At 42.2% G+C, this 24,427-nt stretch overlaps 1 long non-coding RNA gene across 1 annotated transcript; it reads right to left on the minus strand.

The window, feature by feature from the left end:
* Positions 1-685: 685 nt before the first annotated feature.
* LOC122462317 lies at positions 686-4,428 on the minus strand. The gene is made up of 2 exons (XR_006284797.1): positions 4,143-4,428; positions 686-2,991 (listed from the first exon to the last, which is right to left on the minus strand). It is a non-coding gene; the product is annotated as an uncharacterized LOC122462317 (long non-coding RNA).
* Between the last annotated feature and the right edge of the window lie 19,999 nt (positions 4,429-24,427).

Raw genomic sequence — 24,427 nt, forward strand, 5'->3', positions numbered from 1 at the left:
CATGAGATCATCCTTTCTCTTTTGGCAATCCCCTTTCTCATTAACTACATGCCTTCCAACTTCTGCAACAAATGAGGCAAAGGTTCTACAGACAACAACCTCTTTCACTACACAACCCTGATTCAAACCCAGAGCCTGGTCTACCCTGGGCAATTTTAATTCTTGCATTTCCTAACTTTTGGGTACTTGACTTTACAATCTGTACATTCTTTTAATGTAGTTCTTGGGTGTGCTATTTCATGGTTTATTAAACAAGCAAACTGATGGATTCCATTATGTGATATCATTGACACCCATATAGGTCATCAGCATGGTTGGAACCTTTAAATCCACCACAAACCTCTGCCACTTGAACTAGTAGTTACTGGTAGCAGTAGTTTGTTGCCATCCTGTATTTGGACAACACTAGAAAGAGATGAGATTCACAGTTTGCCAGTGGGCTTCACTGATATTTACTGACAGCAAAGGAATGATGAGGCTGAGAACTCTTGGATTTCAATTTTGGTTCTGGAGGGAGTGTGTTGTAGCTGTTACTGATCCTTCTGCCCTATTCCTGTGTCTTGTGAGAAATAAAGGTTTAGTTTAGTGAAAGATCTGATTGGCTCTCATATAATTTGGCTAATTTACCTGAACTCTTGAGGATTCTGGCCCAAATTATTAATTTGAAAGAAAAACAGCCTCTGTATACTTTTATGGTTTTTATTAAAAGTTAATAAACAAGCAAACTTCAGATCAAACAAGCTTATTGCTGTGGATAACTACTATAAACTTTTACTCAATTATCTAAGAATTAGACAGTACAATTATTAAATTAAGGCTACAACTGAAATCAAATCAACAGATTTACAATGGAAATCAGATTAACACAGCCAATAATCAAATCATAAAGTTAATACAGCAGAGAATAAATTTTCACAAGTGTGGTGCAGCCCTCGCCCTGACCAGAGCTAGAATTTTGGCCCAACTGCCCCTCTGTCCTCTCCTGACGCAGTGGTGGCTGGGCCAAATTTGAGCAGCTGGGTAACCCTGTGCACCTGCTTGGCCCTCCATCTTTGCAGTCATTCCAGCACACGTGGGCACCAAGCACTACCTGCCCCCACGGAGAAACATAGCAGGGGGCACTAGGAACTCCCAGGAGACTGGGACGACTGAATCCAGGCTTTTGATGCTTCCTGAGGAAGCAGAGATGTAGAAGTAGGATGGGTCTGCTGCACCCAGAACTGCCTGGTCTCTAGTGTGGATGGTTCTTTTCAGTCTGACCGCCTCTCTGAGTAAGAGCTTGGGGCAGGGAGTCTGCAGGACTGGGTGCAGGGAAGTGTGGGGGGAAGAGTGCAGGCCTGGATGTGGGGCAGCAGGAGGCGAGTGTATGTGGACCTGAATGCAGAGTCAGCATGAGACAGCTCAGGACTGGATATAGGGGAGCAGCAGGGGGAGAACTTGGGGCTGGAAGATGGAGTGTGTGGAGGAGAAATCTCTGGAGCCGAGTTGGCCCCTTGTTAGGAAAGGTCTGATTGTACACCCCCTAATCCCAAGAATTGAAGGAGGTAGGCGTCCATTTATTTCCAAATCCCAATTACAGGTCCTTGCCGATGGCAAGGAACTCAGCTGAACTGATTGAACGTTTTAGAATCAAAACCAAAATAGTTTCCCTCTCAGTCCCTGAAGTAAGTTTAGATTCCTCCTAAAGTTACCATATGTTTAGTGACAATCCTGTTTGCTCCCCTGTCCTAAATATGACTTTTGATTCAGTAATAACACCTATTGCTTAGTTAGTACTTATCAGTAGAGCTCAAAGCACTTTGCAAAGGAGGTTAATATCGTTTCCCCCATTTTACAGATAGGCTCAGAGAGGTGCAAGTTTCTTGCCCCAGGTCTCCCAACACACTTCTGGCAGAGCTAGGAATAGAACAGAGGTCTTCTGTGCCCTAGCCATTAAGGCCACACTGCCATCAGCTTTTGCTTTCACTTCTTCTTATAAAGTATAGCTTTGTCTCACTGATGCTTCTCCTTAAAGCAGGAATACACTCAGATGATTTTAAAAGCAGGACTTGCTTAGGATTTTAAGTTTAGGGAATTATTACTGTGTCTTTATATGCATGTGCTAGGATTCAAATGCATTCATTTGTGTTCACACCCCAAAAGAATTAGAAAAAAAGATTATAAGGGATGTCTCCCTCTCTCGAAAGAGAAAAAAAGATACTTTAAGGTAAAGAAAAAAGGGTCAAACTCCATGGCTTCCATGGTCTTTGGACTTGTCATCAGAGTCAGGGCTGCAGCTTAGGGGACGAAGTAATATCATTTCTGGTCAGTACCGCACTTTGGTGGGGTCTTCTGGGCTCTGAGGTGGGGTGATGCATGTGGCCTGAAGTTGTCTGTTCATAGGACTAGCCTTGGAAAGTAGGGGTGTTGACCTTTCTGGATGTCATGGTGGCCCAAGAACAACACACCATCTTCCACATTCACCTTGGCCTTTAAGGTTACTCTACTCTGGCACTTTCCTGGGTGGTCATCTCAGCAAATCATAGGGCATGACAGGTCTTAAGCCCCAACAATATGGTTCAATCCTCATCAAGGTAGGCAAGCTTGACCTTTGGTTAGTTTTGAAAGGCCCCATTAAACTGGCAGTTCTTCTACAATACCCTTGTGACAACTGCAAGCACAGTGGGCTCTAAAAATATAAAAAGAGTAGGACAAACAGGAGGCCACTTTGAGGAAGCTGCTTTAGCCTTTTGCAGTAATGTGTGGAGGGTACCAGATGGCCCCTGGCATCTGGTGGAAGGCCTTGACACATTCATGAGTATAACTAACAGCTTAACGAATAGTCACTGTCATTTGCCCACTCTTACATCTTCATGTGTCCTCTTAGTATTCCTTCAAATACATGGGATGCCTCCTGGTAACTGTCACATTGCCCCTTCACCAGACATGGAATTGGGAAACTAACTTTTGCTGGCTTTTACTGGGTGAAGGGTCATGTCTTACTCCTAGCAACTGTTAACCCAAAATCAGAGAGCTGTTTTAGATCATGTCATTATAAATTCTATTTAAGACAAAGAATATTAAAGTATATGCCATGCCAAAAATATCATTTGGGTTATTCTCTTTGTCTTCACTCCCTCCTGGTTTCTCATCCCAATCCCAATCTCCTTGCCCAGCCAGTCACAACCTCCCACCACCTCATCCCATGAACTACTAGTCCAAATCTCCCTCTGCCCCTGCTTCTTGTCCCCATCTACTTCCTCACGCTCTCCCTCCCATGTCCATCTGTTGTCCCTCTCTGCCCTCATATCAAGGGTTTTCATCTTCCATGGTGCCTGGTATCCAACACGGGGAGTATTGAGAGCACAGGAGAGACAGGAACAAGAACAATGACTCTGCACCTGAGGCCACAGCCACCCATAGCAGCCAGGAACAGCAGTTGGAGGGGAGGTCCTGCTCAGTGCCTGCAGTCAAAGTTTGGCAGTTATAAGCAAGTGAAAACAACATCTTTTATAATGGGAAACATTGAGCAACCTAACCTTAACAATTAGCCCAACCCTGCCTATAATAGTACCATATAGGTATCTCAGTAGAGAGCAGGAGACTGCTGATATATGCCACTTACATTACCTGTTGTAGTGTTCCCTCCTCTCAAGTGGGGAGGGAGGCCACTCCGACTGACGGCATAAGGCAGCAGTAGTCGAGCACAGGTACCCCTTGTCTGGGGCCAAGCAACAAGCAGTCTATAGCTCGTAGCGTCCTGGCAGGGCAAACAACTGTTAACAGTCTGGAGCTCTGACCCCTCCAGGCAGGGCAGAGCAATAAGCAGTCTTTTTTCCTGAGCCTCCTGGCTAGGACTGACAGGACTCAACAGTCTAGGGCTCTGGCCCTCTAGGTGGGGCAGAGTAGGGTGCAGGCTTTGGCCTAAGCCTCTGGGCTAAGGCAACTAGCAAACACAGTTTGAGGCTCCCCTGCCTTCTGGCTGGGGAAGCCAAAAACACAGCACAGGACTTCCAGCCAAGGTGGAGTCAGCCACCACCACAGGGGTGGGTTTGGTGGCAGGGGGTAGGGGGACCACCACTGCATCAGCAGGGATCCCACTGAAACACACAGACTTGCAGAAAAACCGGACTATAGTCTGGTTTCCCTGGGCTACTTCCTACCACAATCTGGGTGTAGGGCTCCATAGCCCAAGGGTCCTCCGTCTCCTTGGAGTACATGGTTGATGGCAGTCCTGGCAACTCCTCTCCAGGGTCAGTCTCCTCCAGGGGCAGGGCGCTGCACAGTGCAGTTTTGCTTTCGCTTCACAGAGTTCTGCAGCAGATTGGTGATGTCTGCCTCATTCTGTGGCTCTGACTCAACTGAACAATAGGGTCCTCCCTTTATACTTCCTGCCCCGTCCTGGTACCTCTGGTGAGGGGGATGGGGCAGATTTGGCACCGCCCAGCAGGCAGAAGGTCATGGTCCCTCACTCTCAAGTCTGAAGGGACGCCACTCTGCCACACTGCACCTGTCATTGCATAAAGAAAGTAAATTGCAAAAGAGCCAGCTTTGTCCATTTCATAGTTGAGGAAATTACACAACTCCTACTGCTTATCTCTAGCTCCTGGGAAGTAGTTCAGTTTTAAGGCTAGTCTTCCTGCAAGGATAGAAACAGTTGATAAACTGCTGATCTGACATACCATTAATGTTCGAACAGGATGTAAAACATTCTCTCACTCCCACTAATCTTCTATTCATCAACAAAACTAAGGAAGATAAGGGTTACAACATTAGACATGACAGCATTTAAAGATCTAAATATCTACCCAGTTCTATCTACCAGTTTATTTATCTGACAGTCTCATAAAATATCTCATCTTTAAAGCACTCTTGCTGCAACAGAGCTGTTCTGTTTATTGAGAATAAACATTTCAATGATGAATTCTTCTGTAGGATTTGTGCATTGACATATTACTTTGTACTGTTACTAAATGAAAATTGATGATATAGGCATACTGATTTGCTGAGCAAACCCAGACATTGTCAGATACGCAGTTGCATGGAAGAGTCCTGTTGAGATGGACAAATTGGGAGTCGGCCTGTGAGCAATGAATCCGTGGAACTTGACACTCCACTCTTTTGAGAATGATCTGTGCCTTCCAAAAAGTAACAGATCACACTTTTGGGAACCATGGCAGAGAGCTTCCTAGATAGTTTCAGAGTAACAGCCGTGTTAGTCTGTATTTGCAAAAAGAAAAGGAGTACTTGTAGCACCTTAGAGACTAACCAATTTATTTGAGCATGAGCTTTCGTGAGCTACAGCTCACTTCATCGGATGCATACTGTGGATAGTTCTTTTCCTTTTGGGGGACAAGTAAAAAGGAAATGAATGGGCCAGACATGACCCCTGAGAATAGTTTTCTGACAACTTCTGTAACCACAGAAAAGTTACTCTGGACTCTTTAGTATAAACTAGGGCTGTCAAACAATTAAAAAAATTAATCATGATTAATCGTGCAATTACAAAAACATAATTGTATGATTAATCGCGCTGTTAATAATAGAATACCATTTATTTAAATATTTATGGATGTTTGCTACCTTTTCAAATATATTAATTTCAATTACAACACAGAATACAAAGAGTAGAGTGCTCACTTTATGTTTTTGGTTACAAATATTTGCACTGTAAAAAACAAAAGACATAGTATTTTTTGATTCACCTCAGACAAGCATTGTAGTGCAATCTTTTTATCATGAAAGTTGAACTTACAACTGTAGAATTATGTACAAAAAATAACTGCATTCAGAAATAAAACAACGTAAAACTTTAGAGCCTACACATCCACTCAGTCATATTTCTTGTTCAGTCAATCGCTAAGGCAAACAAGTTCGTTTACATTTGCAGGAGATAATACTGCGCACTTCTTGTTTACAATGTCACCTGAAAGTGTGTGAAAGTGTTCACATGGCTATTTAACATCTTTATGAATGATATGGAAGAAAACATGAAATCATCGCTGATAAAGTTTGCACATGACCCAACAATTAGAGAAGTGATAAACAATGAAGAGGACAAGTTACTGATTCAAAATGATCCAGAGCACCTGTTAAATTGGATGCAAGCAAACAATATGCATTTTACTGTGGCTAAATGTAAACGTATCCACCTAGGAACAAAGATTTTAGGCCTTACTTACATGATGGGGGACTCTATCCTTGGCAGCAGTGACTCTAAAAAAAGACCTGGGGATCATGATGGATAATCAGCTGAACATGAACCCTCGGCGCAATGCTGGAGCCAAAAGGGCTAATGCGATTCTGGGATCCATAAACAGGAGGATCTTGAGTAGGAGCAGAGAGGTTATTTTACCACTGTATCTGGTACTGGTGTGACTGTTGCTGGAATATTGTCCAGTTCTGGTGCCCACAATTCAGTTAGGATCTTGATAAATTGGAGAGAGGTCAGAGAAGAGTCATGAGATGGATTAAAGAATTAGAAACATGCCTTATAGTGATAAACTCCAGGAGCTCAATCTGTTTAGTTTAACAAAGAAAAAGATTAAGGGGTGATTTTAATCACAGTCTATAAATGCCTACATATGGAACAAATATTTGCTAAGGGGTTTTTCAATCTGGCTGGAAGGTGAAGCAAGACAAATTCAGATTTAAGGTATAAATTAACCATTGCAACAACTTGTCAAGTTTTGTGGATTCTCCATCTCTGGTGATTTTAAAATCAGGATATATATTTTTAAAGACGTAGTCTAGTTCAAAAGGAGTTCTTTTGGCGAAGTTCTGTGGCCTGTGTTATGCAGGAGGTCAGACTAGCTGATCACAATTGTCTGTTTTGGGCTCTGAATCTATGAATTATCATCTAGACTGACCGTCTGTGTAACATAGGCCACAGATTTTCACCTATTAATTTTTTATTAAGCCCAGTAACTTCTGTTCTGAAGAAGAGTCTTTTTTAAAAGAAAGAAATCCAATCTTAATTTAAAGACTGCAAGTGATGAAGAATCTGCCATATTCCTTAATAAGTTGTTCCAACAGTTAATCACCCTGTTAAATATTTATCTTTTTTCCAGTCTGAATTTCTTGTTTTGTCTTTGTCTTCTAGATCAAAGAGCCCTCTGCAAACAGAAATCTTCTCCCTGTGTATGTATTTATTTACTGTGTTCCCAAGTCAGCTCTTCCTCTTCTTTGATTAGGTTGTCTGTCCCTGGAGAAATATAGAGATGTGTACTTTGCACTACAGCCTGTGTCATATATGAAGACAGCTAGATTCACAGGTTTACAAAAAGCCAGAATTTTGTAAACCTTAGACACCAACATATTTTTAGATTGTTCATTGTGAGTATTCAGCACCCATAATTCAATGACTAATTTGCCAGTTTTTGTTACAGACAGAGGAAACTGTGGATATATGTCACTTAATCAATTCCCTGCCATTGCAGGGGACTCAGCCTTTGGTGCACCTCAGTCCCTTCTGTTCTCTGCCTGTGGCATACAACAATTTAGTCTCCTGAAGGCTGTAATATTTTGGTCTAATTCTGGTTGCTGGACTTGATGTGGAGGTGGCTGGGTTATATTAATGGCCTGTGATATGCAGGGGATCAGACTAGATGATCTGGTGGTCCATTCTGGCATTAAACTCTATGAAACATAAAGTATGTTTACTCTGCAATGTAAGCCCAGGTCTGTGGAACTTGAGCCCACAGGCTTGGTTTTTGAAAGCCGGGGCTTGAGCATTCACACTGAAAATTAACCCTAGTTTTTTAATTTCTGGACCTGGGTCTCACACCTACACTCGTGTCCACCCTGCACCTGAGACCGAAGTCATACCATCAGGGCCATCCTTAGGATTTTGGGGGCCCTACGCAAGTATTATTAAACTGCTGACCCTATGCCTGACTTGCTCTTAGCAACACAAATATAAGTTTACGGTATTCTACAGTGTTCTCCAGGGGTGTGTAACTATTCTCTCTCTCAATTACAACACAGAATACAAAGTGTAGAGTGCTCACTTTATGTTTTTGGTTACAAATATTTGCACTGTAAAAAACAAAAGAAATAGTATTTTCTCTCTCTCTCTCACACACACACACACACACACCCTTTATACAGCTGGAGACACCATCACACTGACCCCCTAGTAAGGAGACTGCAGTGCACACTGGGTGTGTGGGAGCCAACCTGCTCTTACCTGCTGTCCTGGTCATAGGCACGGACTCTGTGAGTGGGTGCTCCGGGGCTGGTGCACCCATGGGGAAAAATTATTGGGTGCAGAGCACCCACTGACACCAAACTCCCCCTTTTGCCCACCTCCCCCCATGCCTCTCGCATGCCAGCAGTCCTGCACTTATCAACTGCTCCCCCTCCCTCCCAATGCTTCCGGAGTGCTGCGAACAGCTGATTCACGGTGTTCAAGCTCCGGGAGGGAGGGGGAGGAGCTGGGATGGGGCACACTCGGGGATGGAGGTGTGTGGTGAGGGTGGAGCAGGGGCGGGAAGAGGCGGGCCGGGGGCTTCGGGGAAGGGGTGGCGTGGGGGCAGGGCCTGGAGAGGAGGTGAGGCGTTGAACATGCCCCCTGGCAGGATGAGAAGTCAGCACTTATGGTCCCGGTGGTGCCCTAAATTTTCAGGTGCCCTATGCAGCCACGTATGCTATGTATGCCTAAGGATGGCCCTGCATACCAGCATATCCCAGGTTTCCTAGTGCCATCCCCAGCTGTAGCTGCTCTAGCCCTTTGTTTGTGGTGCACTGTGGGAAAAGTTGGCTGTCCATCCCATGACACTTTACAGGAAGTTGTTGCAGCCCACCAGCACTTGCAGATGAGCAGCCTTTTGAGTCTGCATGCTTCCAACAACCAGAGCCAGCAATGTGGAGGAATCACCATTTGAAAAATTTGCCTTGCTTGAGCTTCCACTCCATTGTCAGGAAACGAATATAGCATCCAATAGATGCTGGTGGACATTTTGATGGTGTTTTCTGACTTATTGAAGGCAACTGTTGGAGGAGGAGGAGGGTGATACAGACATGGCAGACTTGAACTGGCTGATGCACCTCCTGACTCTTGGTATAGCCGTTTGATGTCCTCTATGTAGACCGGCGCTTCTGGAGCAGGGCAACAAGCACAGACTAGCAGGATCACAACATTGTGTGGACCTGTGGTGAGCCAGCAATGGGTCCAGAACTGTTGCATGAAGATAACTACACTTCTAGAGCTTTGTGAGCAACTTTCCCAAACCTCCAGCATCTGGACACACTCTTGAGGGCAGTTGTGGTGGTCCAGAAGTGGGTAGCTATAACCATATGGCTATGACTTCAGTGGAGCCAGGATTTAAACCCCTAGATGGATAAATGTAACAGAAAAATAAAGAGTCCCATGTGAATACTCACATTGACAAATTCAAAATTTACTTTTCATGAGTATTTTCTAATATTGTCTTAAAAGCTTTTCCGCAAATATTCCTGCTTTAAATCAGTGTGAAAAGTATACACAAAAAAGGCGTAAACATAGGTGAAGTGAATTCAATTTTGTATTCAACTGAATAGTCACAAAAACATTTTTGAGACATTCAGTAATACTTGCTTGTCTCCTAGCGCAGTTATAAGGCATAATTGTGTAAAATATTGTTATGCTGAAGGCCTAAAAGACATCAGACCAAATCCTTAAAAACAAATAATCCAGGATTCCAGTGCAGGAAAGGATAGGCTAAAATAGAAATCATCTGCCCATGGCAATGCCATAGGACATTTATTCAGAAGTCTGTTCCTCTGTGGAGAGGAGGATGCAGAATGTTCAGAATAAAAACAAACACAAATGAAATTGACAGCATGCAGGAGGAGAAAGTAGCCTGAAGAACCCAAGCATGAGATGTGACACAAATTTATAGAATCCTCAGCACTGCTGTAGAGTGTCTCTCCAGTGGGACAGATGGTAGGAGATTCTGCAGTCAGATCTGGTTAACCTGAATTCATTTATAAAATCAGTATTACATATATCCCTTTAGACTGGTTATCCCTTAAATCTTTCAGATACTGTGCCCAGACATATTGATAAATCAGGCCTGTTCTAGCTTTATCTGACTCTTTCACAGATAAAGAAGCTGTGTTTGGGATGTCCACATAATCCCACTGTGCAGACCTAATAATGTTATCACTTTCACTGCTGGAAGAAACAGAGGAGGCATAAGAAAACGCCTTTTAAAATGAATGTTTCACAATAAACGTATTTGCAAAGATGTTACCTTCAGTCAAGGCTTGCTTTTTTACAGCAATTTTATACAATACTAAAAGGATAAACCCCAAATGCTGTTAATGTGAATATCCTTATTTGTGTCTATATGATAGAGTTGGGTAAGTACTCTAGGAATTTTCCAACCCAGTGAATTTAAGATGGAATCCCCTTTGGCCATGCTAATGCCCCCACCTCCCACCCCTTTTTGTGGTCTCTTTCTTCAGATGTTGAGTGATAGAGAATAACACTCACAAATGATTGGAGAAACTGATTTTGAGATTTATTCACATGAATGGTCATGGAAAGCTTGCATATCTGAGGATAGCAAATTTTAAACTTGCATAATGAGAATGCAAAAAGAAATGGAGGACTTGTGGCACCTTAGAGACTAACAAATTTATTTGAGCATAAGCTTTCGTGAGCTACAGCTCATTTCATCAGATGCTCACGAAAGCTTATGCTCAAATAAATTTGTTAGTCTCTAAGGTGCCACAAGTCCTCCTTTTCTTTTTGCGGATACAGACTAACACGGCTGCTACTCTGAAACCTGTCATAACGAGAATGGTATTTTTCAGTACAGGATGAGTGAAACTCCCCATCCCCCAGATGAGGCGCAGAAGCAATCACGTGAGCCAGATAAGGTTCTGGATTGCTCTTTCACAACTTAGAGTACACATACTATTACTGTGTGGGAATATGGGGACACAAAATGAAATTTAAACCACCCAGCCAATAAATTTTACACTAGCTTAAGTTTTCTAGGAATGATGCCTCGGGCAAGGTTTATGTAGTCCAGAAGGGAAAAGATTTTACTTTCAAAAATTCCCTGTAGAGGTAGAAGATATTATTCACCTCTCATTTACACCAGTTTTAATCCAGTGTAATTGCACCAACTTCAGCGGTGTTACTCCTGGTTTACACGGGTGCAAGTGAGAAGAGAAGCCAGCCACCCTTTGTGAGTCCTAAACCAAACCCAAATAGTAATCCTTGTCAAACTTCTCTTCTTATGCAACTCCTCTCTCTAGCACTCTGTTTCCTCTGAACTGATTAGCAATCCATCGGTAGCAGTCTGGAGTAGCCAGCTTCCACAGTGCAATTGCCACACCCTTCTCCAATGGCAGGGCAGCTCTCATTCTCGTGTCCTTGCACCGCAGGGCTGGGGCGACCTCATTACACAGTCCCATGAATGTGGCTTTCCTCATCCAAAAGTTCTGCAGCCATGGCTCGTCATTCCAGACATGCACAGTGATGTAATCCCACCACTCAGTGCTTGATTCCCGAGCCCAAAAACAGTGATCCACTGTGGTCAGCATTTCCGTGAATGCCACAAGTAATTTCGTGTCGTAGCTACTATGCGTGGCAAGATCAGTGTCACACTCCTCTTTCCTTTGCAGTTTAAGGAATAAGTCCACTGCCACTCATGACATGTTAGTCAGAGCGAGCAGCATACTGGTCAACAGTGCGGGATCCATTCCTACAGACAGAAGAGGCAGATTGCGCAGTACACAAACCGTTGAAAGAGGGCGCTAAATGTGGATGGAAGCACAGGGATTTCTGAGATGTGAAGCAATGTACCACGGGGCATTGGGACAGGAGCCAGGATGACCCACGACCCCCTCCACCTTCCCACAACTCTTAGTGGCAAAAGAGGAAGAGATGCTCTGTGGGATAGCTGCCCAGAGTGCACTGCTCCGAATACCACTGCAAGTGCCGCAAGTGTGAACACGCTATTGCGCAGGCAGCTGATAGTGCGAACACACAACAGCGGTTTCCCTTCAGCACTCTCTGAGCGGCGCTGTAACTCCAGGTGCTGTAACTCTGCCCGTGTAGACCTACCCTTAGCCTGGCACCTGCTTGCAGGAAGCTGTTCTAGTTAGTCTCTCTGAGTTTCAATCTAAGCAATAGACTAGATTTTAACAGAATCTCTTTTTTTAAAGGAAGAAAAGACAGGGCATTTAAGAGACGGGGTGGGAAGCTTTGTATGCCACAGCCTTAAATAACTGCACCATTTTTATTGAGAAGGTGGAAACTCTGCAGGGGCCAAAGACCTACCCAGAGAATTTACCATAGGACTTCACATTTTAAAAAAATCTAGCTCTTGCTCATGGGGAGGAGAAAAGAATTAAAAAAAAAATCTTACTTGTGACCTAGAAGCCTATACAAGGAATTTCACATTTGGTGATTTAAGAATGTACTGTTTGAACTGCTAGTGCTGTCTTTGCTGCAGTGTGAGTGGGGTCAAAACAGTCAAGATGTTACAGAGCTAAAAGAGAAGGGGGAGTTCTGATCAGTAGCACTTCATTTGAAAGGACTGGGAAAGAGTTCCACTGAGCACTTTATACAGCCTCTCAAAGTATATGGTCTCCAGTTTGGGTAATGTTCTGCTTGCCTATGTAGGAATTTATCTCTGTTCATTCCTTCAAAGTGTTAATAGTAGAGTTGGTTGGAAATTTTTCATCAAAATGGTTTAGACTAAAAATGCTGTTTTGGTCAAAATGTGTCAATTTTGACAGTTTTGTTTAGGAAAAAAACCTGAAATGCAACATTCTGATAATACTGAAACTTCTCATTTTGACTTTTTTCGGTATAGAACATCTCATTTTTTTTGTTAGTTTTGAAACAAAAATCATTATTTGTATATATATTTGATTTAACTTTTTAAAATGTTTCAATTGACCTGACAGTGGTTGTTGGTTTTTTTAAATATCAGTTTGTGGGGAATTTCAATTTTTCCATTTTGGAATGGAAAAAAATTCAGAATCACAATTTACTGCTCCATGGAAAATCCAGTTCCCACCTGGCTCTAGCTAATAGTGATAAAGGAAGTGTCACAAAAAAGGTGTTCCAAAATAGTTCATCTCAGAAAGGTGTGTGGGATTGTCCAATTAAAATTAATCCCTGTGCTTAATTTTCTGATATAAATGGAGTTATAGCATTGATTAATTTGGTCCAACTGCATAGCACTGTAACTCCTTGGACTACACCCACTTACGTCTTGGCAAGGGCAAGGATGTATTCTGAGCAGCAATCTTTAAGCTTTAAGCAGGACAAATGGAGCTACTAGAAACTTGTGGTGGGAGGCTTCTCCAGGAGGATATATCTGGTACCAGATTGGAGAATGCGTTGTGTCTCCATTTGGAGACACAGTCTTCACATCATGACTGTTTTATTTCCCAAGGAAACTTGACAGGGAATTTCAGAGTAACTCACATACCATGAAAGGAGTGATGCTTGCAATGTAAGGAGGTTACAGAGAGTTTACAAGTGGAAAGAAATAACACAGGGAGTGGGCAGTCCACCTTGAATGGTTTTATTTAAACTAACCAGGAGGAAAACTGAAAGGAGGAAGATGTAGAAATGGAATGCAAATAGTCCATTACTATCAAATCCCACAAATACCCCTACTGAATAGATCCAGTGGCAAAAGGGCTAACTCCCATCTAGCACCCATCTGGGTTAGCTTTGGATGCTGAGTCCTTCATTACAAAAACATAGTCTTAAATGCACACATGTTGGCTTGTATACAGTGGGGCTCATTGCTTCATACCAAACACTCTAGTGATAAGCTAAAACGATGCATGCAGCAGCGATAGGATGGAGTTCCCTCAGGAAACGTTGAGTCTCTGTGTATCACTGAGGCTCTGGAACCTACTCCAATGACTATGTCGACATTACTCAGGGCCCTTAGTTTCCTGACTCCTGGCTAGTGAAGGGATGCTGGTACTTTCTGAGAAGGCAGCATAAGACAGCTACTTTCTCCTTGTAAGTGTCTCTTCTCTCTTGATTCAGAGCCAGGTCTCTAGTCTGGAATTTTCTCTGGGTCTTTGCCAGAAGTATAATCTTTTATGTCAACAGCCAGGTCTGCTTGGCAGGGCCTCTCTGAGGAGAGCTTGCAGTTGGTAAGCTGAGAGACCTGGCTGAGCCCTCCACTTCCTTGGAGTTCACCAGGCTGACTCTCCCAAACTTCAGGACTGTCTTGCCTCAGTCTGTTACTCCCTGGGGAAGAAATACATGGCTTCACCATGTTCCAAATGTTTCTAGTGATCTTCCCCAGACTACACTGACTGCATTCTGAAGAAATGGGGTTTCATTGCTAAGGAATTTGGAGTCAAAGACTATGCTCCAATCCAAAGGCTCTGGGCACATTTTGGAGTCTGCCCTGCAAGGTGATCTTGGTGGAATTGAAGAAAGCAAGGGAATTTGGGACTTACCAGACATGCAGATCACTGCTTATGATTTATTTATTTTTTTATCTTCTCGGAATTTGATTGCATTCCCTTTAGCTGTTGGGTATATCATCTTTTCGCTTAGAATTATTTTCTTAAGTGTATCCAGGGGGCAGGAAAAGGCTTTTAGTACAGCTATGTTGCATGCTTCAGTGATACTGTATGAGGGCATTCATTCAGTGGCTCATTTAAGAAGAAAGCAGATGTTGTTGACATGTCAGAAATGTACGAACACTTTTTGTCTACAAACTGCTTCTATCAGTTCAAACAGGCTTAATTCACCTTTACATTTCTGCAGACAAAGGGAGAGCGTTCACAAAGAGCCAGAGAATTTCTCCAGAACTCTTCAAACTGCTTCCCTGGTAGAAAATCACACCATCTCTCCATGTTTATTATTTAAAAAAGTTTTGCGTGGAACAGGCACTGGAATCTGTTGTGTTAAATTGATTTTAACTGAATGCATTCTTAAAAATGCACCAGCAGTGACTTTAAGTTAACATGATCTAAAGATCAATTGTCCCCATATTTCCTCAGAATAGTGATGCTTTCCTGGTGACCATGTAAAGTCTGTTTCATCTTCCACTCTCTCACTGCTCTCATCATTGTTAGACTAACATTTTACACTTGATCTGTCTGTTTGCATAATGCTGCTAAAGTAATTTGAACTCCTCTTTCTGCATGGTGATAATAGAAATGTCAAAAGTATCCATGTAGCACTGGGCTTTTTTCTCCAAACCTAATGAGTCCCAGTGTAAAACAGACTTGTTTTGCTTCTTAGCCCACTCCAAGCTGCACAAAGTTGCATTTTCTGAATTATTGTAATGTTTAGGGATAATTAATGAGTAATATGGCCTAACTGCACACTGTCTCACATCCTCATTTACCTACATGTAAATGAGTAAGCCAAAAATGAAGTTTATATGCCAATGTAACCATTACAGAGTTGCATGCTATTAAAAACAAACAAATAAGCTGACCCCTGCTAAGCATTTGTGCTATTGGTGGAACAGGGTACAGGATTCTTCTCTCCACTACAACCCTTTTCAGCAGCAAGGTGATTGACAGGCTACCACCCAGCTGGCACATCAGTCTCATCAGAGTGTGGTCAGGTGCCCTGGATCACTAGTGCATATACCATAGGATGTTGCAATTGCTAGGTGTGTGCATGCACTACCTCTTAAAGGGTCAGTAAAGTGAGACATTCACCCCACTCTCACTGAACCATACTGGCCTGATGGGTCTGGCCTCTCCTAAGCAGCAAGCACCCCTTCACTCCTCCTCAAAAAACAACTCTGTGTATGAGAAGGAGTATTTTACTGAACCTGCTGGCTCATTACAGAGCACTGTTACCCCCTGCAGTTCAACATCCGCCCAGTAGAAGGCTCCGTAATTCCTAGTATACAGAAAAGGGAAATCCAAACTGAGTGCCCGGGTGGGAAGTTCAGACGCAAGTCAGAGGCTGTGTGAAAGCAGGAGCAGTAGGCTGGAGGTATCAGCCTGGGAGCTGGTTGTATGTGGGAGGCTGAGCAGCAGGCAGCCTGAGAGCTGTCACTGAAAGGCAAGGGAAGCAGCCTTTCGCCTACTGCCCACAAGGGGCTGGCAGTCTCATCTGCAGGAGCACCCACGGCAGTGGGCTGAGTAGCCCCAAGGATGTGGTGTTGTGTTGATAGGGAGATGGATGTCTCAAGGCCCAGTAAGGAGTCAGGTGATAATAAAACCCTTGTTCACTGTTACAGCATTAAGCAGTGAGATGTGGTCTGGGTTTTCATGTCAAGCTCACTTCCATTGTTACAAGCACCGTTAAAATCTTTACCCTTTCATTCAACACCCAGAAAAAAAGAGAAAGTTACATGCTTAAAGCAAGTGTTAAGGAAGGCTTTCATTTTAACAAGTTCACTTGTTCTCTTTTCCTTAAGTCTTTTTATGTGGTATTAGCCATTAATTTGGAGGGGAAAGAGAGAAAGTTTAGATGGTCTGGAGCTGTTGTTGGAAACTGATCCTGTTTCCTTTTTGACAAGACAAATCCACAAAAGGGGAGAGAAAAGAATTACCAAGAGAGAAAATGCAGCTTCTGTCTCTGGTGCTGGCTTTTATTTGCATCTTTGCTATTAGAGAAATACAGCCCAGCACATGACCTTATCAGCCACTTCCAGAACTGGCAAACATTGACCAGTGTCAGACTGTTTAACACATTGCTTTTAGCTAGCCTCTCCGGTCACAGCCTCACCGTGCTGATGCAGAAGTTGACCTGACAGCTAAGCCAGACTCTTATTAGACAGAAGACAAAAGGAAGAGATGAGGAAGGGGAAAAAAGGACAAATAAGGTGGGGAAGGAAAATGACACATTGCGGTGGGCACAACAGTAGGAACCACAGGCTCGGCGCCAAAGCTGGATTTATCCAAAGCTGGTGGAGGTGGTGATGTTGTCTGGTTCCCACTCTCTAGCCTGGTCCAGTCAGGGTGCCTTCCAGGGTCAGGCTGACTAATGCCTGAGGTGTTATGGTGGATCCTGGGTCCCAGGAGATGATGGGGGTTGTAGCCATGGTTGTATAACTCGCTTCTTACAGCCCATGCATCCGACGATTAAGTCCAAGAAGGGTGGCAACCTCATCCTATTAAAATGAATCAATCAGAACACATTGTGTTGATTAACTATAAACATTTCTTCCATTTCTGAACCTTTTCATCTCATTGTTATGCTAATCTGTAACTTTACCAGGAACCTTGAAGATCCCTTATCATAGTTCTCCTAACTTCAGTAATGCAGTTTGTACCAGGCTCTGTATTTTTAATTCTTGCTTACTTCTATACACAACTTTACACAGCTTGCTGAGCTGGGCTTCTTTTACTGTGGACAACTTGAGTGTACAGGCCTCGGCACAACAGCTCTTGTGCTTGTCCACAGCACTGGGCAATCCTTAGGGACTGGGTTAAGAACTGGTGGTTTGATCCTATTTTTAACCATTATATCAATTGTGCCTATGGCATCTGCACCTCTTACTTTTTGGCAGCCCTGGTAAAGCGCTCGTGTGTTTGTGTTTAGAACCTGCCTACGGCTAGAGACTGAGGGACCTAGTGCTCTGAGTGCTTTCAACACTTGCCCCCAAGCTTACAGTGCACAGAGTGCTATCAAGCAACCAAAGGCAAGGAGGAAACCAATATATGCAACACTGACATCAATTCCCTGTGGATTCTGTTAGTATTTTGCACTGTGTGAGGTACTCCCAAATGTTCAGCTTAAATCGGGGGAATTCCCTGCAGTGTTCTGGGTGAGGGGAGAAAAAAGAGAAGAGAAAATCCTATGGGATTTTTACTATCAATTTGACAGTTTTCTAGTGTGCTGAGACACAGTCATAATATTTAGTGTTGCTTAAGTGAGTTAATGGGAACACTCTATTGCCTTCATAACAGGAAAGAGGTGTAAGTAGAAACGGGAAGAAGCATAAAGAGCTACTGAGCCAAATTCAGGCCTGTTGTAAATGGCTGCAACTCTGCTGAGTTGTAAATGGCTGCAACTCTGCTGTATTGATTTTTGAGACATTGGATCCACATAATCTTGACTGCAGTAGCTCCACTTATAAAATGTCTTCCACACTGACCTATTTGGGTTTATTCCTGAAGTTTACTCACTTCACAAATGCTCTACCTGCCACTCACCCACTGCACAGCATAACCACAGAGCTTAAGGGGCACAGATGGTCTTATGTTCAGATCTCTAACCAATTTCTCCCAAGAGCTTTAGGGAGAACATGGCAATTTTGTAAAATCTCTACATTTTCCCGCTGATGGACCTGTAGCTGGGGCACGTTCATAGACTCTTCTCACAGCTACTTGAAAACTTCATTGCTAATATAAAATATTATTTCAATTTTGTCAACTGCATTTGCAGAAGAGCTATAGTCTAATTGTTGACAAGATTTTTTTAAGTTTGCAGTACTTTCCTTATGTCCTGGAGTCATTCTGTATGTTTTTTTTAAAAAGTGAGGTATTTATTCATAAAAAGCTATGTCAGACTCAGTTTTGCAGAGAATCAAAGAGATTCTTTACTGGAGCGCCTGGGGAGAATTTTAAAAACTAAAGCATGCCTAGAATTAAAGCTCCTGGTTAGATGGGTTGGCCTAAAATGCAGGTTAAGCATCTAAGCTTTCTGTGCACACGATAAAGGATGAGCTGCTATTTCCCTTGCAGAAAAAAAATCCAGAATAAGTAATAAAATTTGATTAATTTAAATTCATTTTGTTACACTTCTATGTTCAAGCTTGATAAAGATCCACGGATTCCTTGGTTATGTTTATATCATCAAAATATATTGATTTCTTTCCTTAACTGAAAATCAAATGTATAATTCTGGAAGCTTGCAACCATACCACTGTAGGCTGAGATCTCAGCATATTTCCCAAGCTTAACAGGCTCAGGTCTTGGTTAGTTATTGATTGGAAGACCTCCAAAAATATCTAATGGTTAGAGGCAATGATATTAGTGATTCAGAAGGTGGAACTCTTCCCCATGAGTGAAATAATGTTCTTAAATAGAGGTTGGTGACAATATATTGCTGGAGATACCATCCTCTGGGTGACTGAGCTCAGAAGGAAGATTCCTTCCTGTTCATATCTTATGTTCCTAAAATATGCTTCAGATAGTAACCTGCAGCAATCAGGAAGGGATTCCCTCCTCCCCAATCTACCCTGGGATTGTTGTGGCTTCCTCCTCCTTCCCTGCCCTCTAAAGCATCAGAAATGGCCACAGCTAGAGATGGGATGATGGAACCCTGGGCACGGTAGGCTGGTGCTCCGAGGTGGTACTGATAATTCTGTCTCTTTCAGGTGCTTGGCTGGCTGATTCTTAGTCACTTGCACAGGGTCTAACTGATCGCTATATGTTAGGTTGAGAAAGAATGTTTCCCCCAGGTCAGATTGACAGTGACCTTGTTTTGCCCTCCTCTACAGCATGGAGTGTGGGTCGCTTGCAAGGATCATCTGGGTATATTTTAGCTAATTCCATGCCATTGAAGGACCTCAGACACTGGAGCACTTTGATGCCTCCTATTCTCTGCCTGTGGCACACAATAGTTTAGACTCCTGAGGGATGTAGTCTTTGGTTGCTGGGTGTAGTGGGTGGGTGGCTGTGCGGTGTTGGTGACATGTGATATACAGAAGCTCAGACTGGATGATCTGGTGGTCTTTTCTGGCCTTAAACACTGCAACAGTGAACCTATAAAACTGTTAATTCAGGGTTCATTTCTGCAAGGTACTGAGCATTCTAGCCCTGAAAAAATGAAAATTGATGAAAATGGGACTACTTATGTGCTTAAAGTTAAACATGTGCTCAAGTGCTTTGCTGGAGTGGGGCCAAAGAGCTCAGTACCTGGCAGGATGGAGCTCATAATCCTGTGTCATTTTACGTTAGACTAGACTTTCTAGCCTTGGTGTTCTGGCCAATTTCCAGTTTGGGTGATATTCTGCTTACTTAAATTCCTCCGATAGTTCATTTGGATTTTTATTGTTATTGTTTGTTTCTGGTAGCACCCGCAATGTGATAGACACTACACAACTACAAAAAAATAAAAAGGCACAACAACCCCGGCCCAATGCTTTGCACGGCAAAAAAAGACCAAACGAATAGACAGAGATGGAGGGTAGGAGAAAGGGGAGCAAGAAACAAGTAAGGCAGGCAATAAGTGATATACAGATGGTCTATATTTCCAAAAGAGATGAGTGATATTGGATGCCTTCACTTGCTGAGTGCTCAACTTGAGTCACCTCATTTTCAGAAAATGCTCTTCACCCACCCTCTAAAAATCAAACCCTTTGAAGGTACCTCTAGGTGGGACACCAAAATCAATAGTCATTTGGAAAATTTAGTCCATCTATATGTATAGACAATGACCAATTACTGTACAACTATGCTGTTACGGAATTTGAGCGAAGCACTTTGGATACTCACTATATGGATGACTTGCGGGTATACCATAGGCTGATTCATTCTTGAGAGTAGATATCCTCTGTGTAACTGGGTCTGGTGGCCCTGGGGAGGGTACTGTGGTCTGGAGAAAAGATTATAGCAATGGGATTTAGGTGGCATCCTAACCCTGGTTCTGTCACTAACTCACTGTGAGACCTTGGGAAATCACTTCACCGGTTGGTCTGTTTCACCATCAATAAAATCAGCATAATATTTACCCATCTGCCTACGGGGGTGTGTAGCGGGGTGGTCACCCGGTCCTGCCCTGAAGGGCTTGAAATCAGCCCTGGGAGAGGGCACCGGCCTTCAGAGGGCGCTCCGGAGGCTGGAAACGCTTATTCCCTGGACGACCAGCAGGAGGCGCTGCAGGGGTGAGTCCCGACCCCACTACAGGGTGTTATGAGAATTAATTAGTTAATGACTGTGCAATGTTTTGAACATGTATATTTTTATATAAGTGCCAGTTCCCTGCAGATAGGGAGGTTCTTTGCTGACCTCGTATGCAGGCTGTGGGGCTTGTGAAGACTCAAAGTCCACCATGGGAAAATTTGGTGTTATTTACAGTCTGTAAAAGAGGATTTTTCTCATTTATTTTATGTACTACCCATCAAAATGTGCTTTTAGTGTCTTTTGTGCAATGGAATTACTGGTTTATAATTGTAACTGGGGCTGTCAAGCAATTAAAAAAATTAATCGTGATGAAAAAAATTAATTGCGCAATTAATCGTGATGTTAATAATAGAATACCATTTATTTACATATTTTTGGATGTTTTTTACTTTTTCAAATATATTGATTTCAATTACAACACAGAATACAAAGTGTACTGTGCTCACTTTATATTTATTTTTTATTATAAATATTTGCACTGTAAAAAACAAAAAAAATAGTATTTTTCAGTTCACCTCATACAAGTTCTGAAGTGCAATCTCTTTATCATGAAATTTGAACTTACAAATGTAAGAATTATGTACAAAAAAACCTGCGTTCAAAAATAAAACAATGTAAAACTTTAGAGCCTACAAGTCCAATCAGTCCTATTTCTTTTTCAGCCAATTGCACAAACAAGTTTGTTTATGTTTGCAGAAGATAATGCTGCCTGCTTCTTGTTTACAATGTCAATTGAAAGTGAGAACAGACATTTGCATGGCACTGTTGTAGCTGGCATCGTAAGATATTTACATGCCAGATGCGCTAAAGATTCATATGTCCCTTGATGCTTCAACCACCATTCCAGAGGACATGCTGATGACGGGTACTTCTCGATAACAATCCAAAGCAGTGCGGACTGTTGCATGTTCACTTTCATCATCTGAGTCAGATGCCTTCAGCAGAAGGTTGAGTTTCTTTTTTGGTGTTTGGGTTCTGTAGTTTCCGCATCAGAGTGTTGCTCTTTTAAGACTTCTGAAAGATGCTCCACACCTCATCCCTCTCAGATTTTGGAAGGCACTTCAGATTCTTAAACCTTGGGTCGAGTGCTGTAGCTATGTTTAGAAATCTCACATGGGTACCTTCTTTGCATTTTGTCAGATTTGCAGTGCAAGTGTTCTTAAAACAAACATGTGCTGGGTCATCATCCGAGACTGCTATGACATGCAATGTACTGCAGAATGCAGGTAAACCAGAACAGGAGACATAGAATTCTCCCCCAAGAAGTTCAGTCACAAATTTAATTAGTGGATAATTTTTTTAACGAGTGTCACCAGCATGGAAGCATGTCCTCTGGAACGATGGCTGAAGCATGAAGATGCATATGAATCTTTAGCGCATCTGGCATGTAAATATCTTGTGATGCGAGCTACAACTGTGCCATGCGAACTCCTGTTCTCACTTTCGGGTGACATTGTAATTAAGAAGTGGGCAGCATTATCTCCCATAAAGTAGGACTGAGTGGACTTGTAGGCTCTAAAGTTTTACATTGTTCTGTTTTTGAGTGCAGTTTATGTAACAAAAAAACCTACATTTGTAAGTTGCACTTTCATGATAAAGAGATTGCGCTACGGTACTTGTATGAGGTGAATTGAAAAATACTATTTATTTTGTTTATCATTTTTACAGTGAAAATATTTGTAGTAAAAATAATATAAAGTGAACACTGTACACGTTGCATTCTCTGTTGTAATTGAAATCAATATATTTGAAAATGTAGAAAAACATCCAAAAATATTTAATAAATTTCAGATGTTATTCTATTATTTAACAGTGCAATTAATCATGATTAATTTTTTTGAGTTGATCGCATGAGTTAACTGTGATTAATCGACAGCCCTAATTGTAACTCCTGCTATTTTTTTGGATGGTAAAATTAAAAGCACCTGGCATTTTGCAGAACTTTTTGAACCTTTAATTTTCGTCCGTCTCTTCCTTATCTGGACCTAGCACAACCACTGTGGAATTCTTCTTGTCTTGTAGAATTACTGTGTGCTGTTAAAAAATCTGTTTTGTTCCATACACACTCACAGTCCCTCCACCCAGAATAGGTGCAAGCCTGCCTCTAGCTTATTACTGTTTTCGTGATACCCTTTTCCAGACATCTTGTGCATTTTCAATCCAGGTTTCTCCTCACCCCAACTTTTCTTCTGTTGCACCTCTGCCCGCCCAGTAATCAGTGTATTCCCTGGTATAAACTATATGGAACTATGGGATTCTTTAAAATGAAAGGCACTATAGAGTACACACTTATAATTAATTCAGTGATGTTGCACGGTTTCATAAAATATTTTTAGTTTTATTAGTTTTCTCTTTTCAAATTAGAAACATTTAATTCCTTGATATGGAGAAAAAAATCTAAAAAGAAATAATTTCTGCTCTGGACAGCACTATCATATTAAAGTGCTGTAGCATAAATAAAATGGCTTCACATGAGCGCTGGACTTGAAGGGCTCTAAAATTGATTAAATGCATTAACAAAATGGAATGCTCAGCAGCTGACCAAGACTGCAAAGCATTTCAAATATCAGTGAGGAGGGTTGTATGTGTTTATTTTGTTAAACTTGGAGCATAAAATAACATGGTCTTGTGCATTTTACAGATTGCATTTTTTTTTTTTGGTTTCCTTACAAGTGGAGCATCAGTGCACGTAAACAAAACAGTTCCACTCAGAAAAGCACATAGCTCAGAGCATTCTGTCCCATTTTCAGTGACCTGGAAAGCACAAAGAGCACTGTGCTGCAAAAAATGGCTTTATTAAGATATTTGTAGACAAATAGTACCTTCATTATCAACATAAATTTAAAACCTATCAGTTTCCTTGGAGAAAGCTATTACCAGGAAAATGGGAGCATGGAGCTGTATCGTACCATCGTTTCATTTGGGAAATGTTGAGAAGCAGCAATGATAATGAATTTGAAAAGCAGCATCTCTGTCAGTGGCAGGGTAAAACAGTAATAAATTAAAGACTGAAAAATAATATTCTCCAAACAAACTGCGTGGACAGTGACTCACAGAATGAAACTCTTATCACAAGAAGATGCCCCAGCAAATGCATTATTTTATTACATTATTTTCCTGTGCAGTATTATACAACATAATGAGAGATAAGGTGGGTGAGGTAATATCTTTTTTTGGACCAACATCTGTTGCTGAAAGACATGCTTTTGAGCTGCACAGAGCTCTTCAGGTCTGAACACAGCTACAACAACAGTGAAAACACCATGATAATGAGGCATTATTCTAGCTACGGAAAGTCAATTGAAATAAATTATCACATAGCATCAGAGACCACAGGTCTCAAACCTTGATTCACAGGGCTCTTACAAGCCAGTAAGTTCCAACCTGCCACCATCATCAGAACTAGATGCTGAATTCTGACAGGACTCCAGTCCTGGGATCGGAGAAGCGGAACTCTGGGTGGTCCTGATTGGTTCTCTGCTTGTATTTAAACTGAGCACAAGAACAGATTGTTGTCCATGCAGCTGAGTTTTCCAGACTTAGGACTGCTTCCCTTGTACTACCTACTCCTACTGCCTGATTCTGATCTCCTGGTAACCTGACCTTTCCTGCCTCCTGATACCTGACTCAGTCTGCCCTCTGGCAT

This window comes from Chelonia mydas, chromosome 1 (genome assembly GCF_015237465.2).
Source record: "Chelonia mydas isolate rCheMyd1 chromosome 1, rCheMyd1.pri.v2, whole genome shotgun sequence".
Taxonomy (NCBI): Eukaryota; Metazoa; Chordata; order Testudines; family Cheloniidae; genus Chelonia; species Chelonia mydas.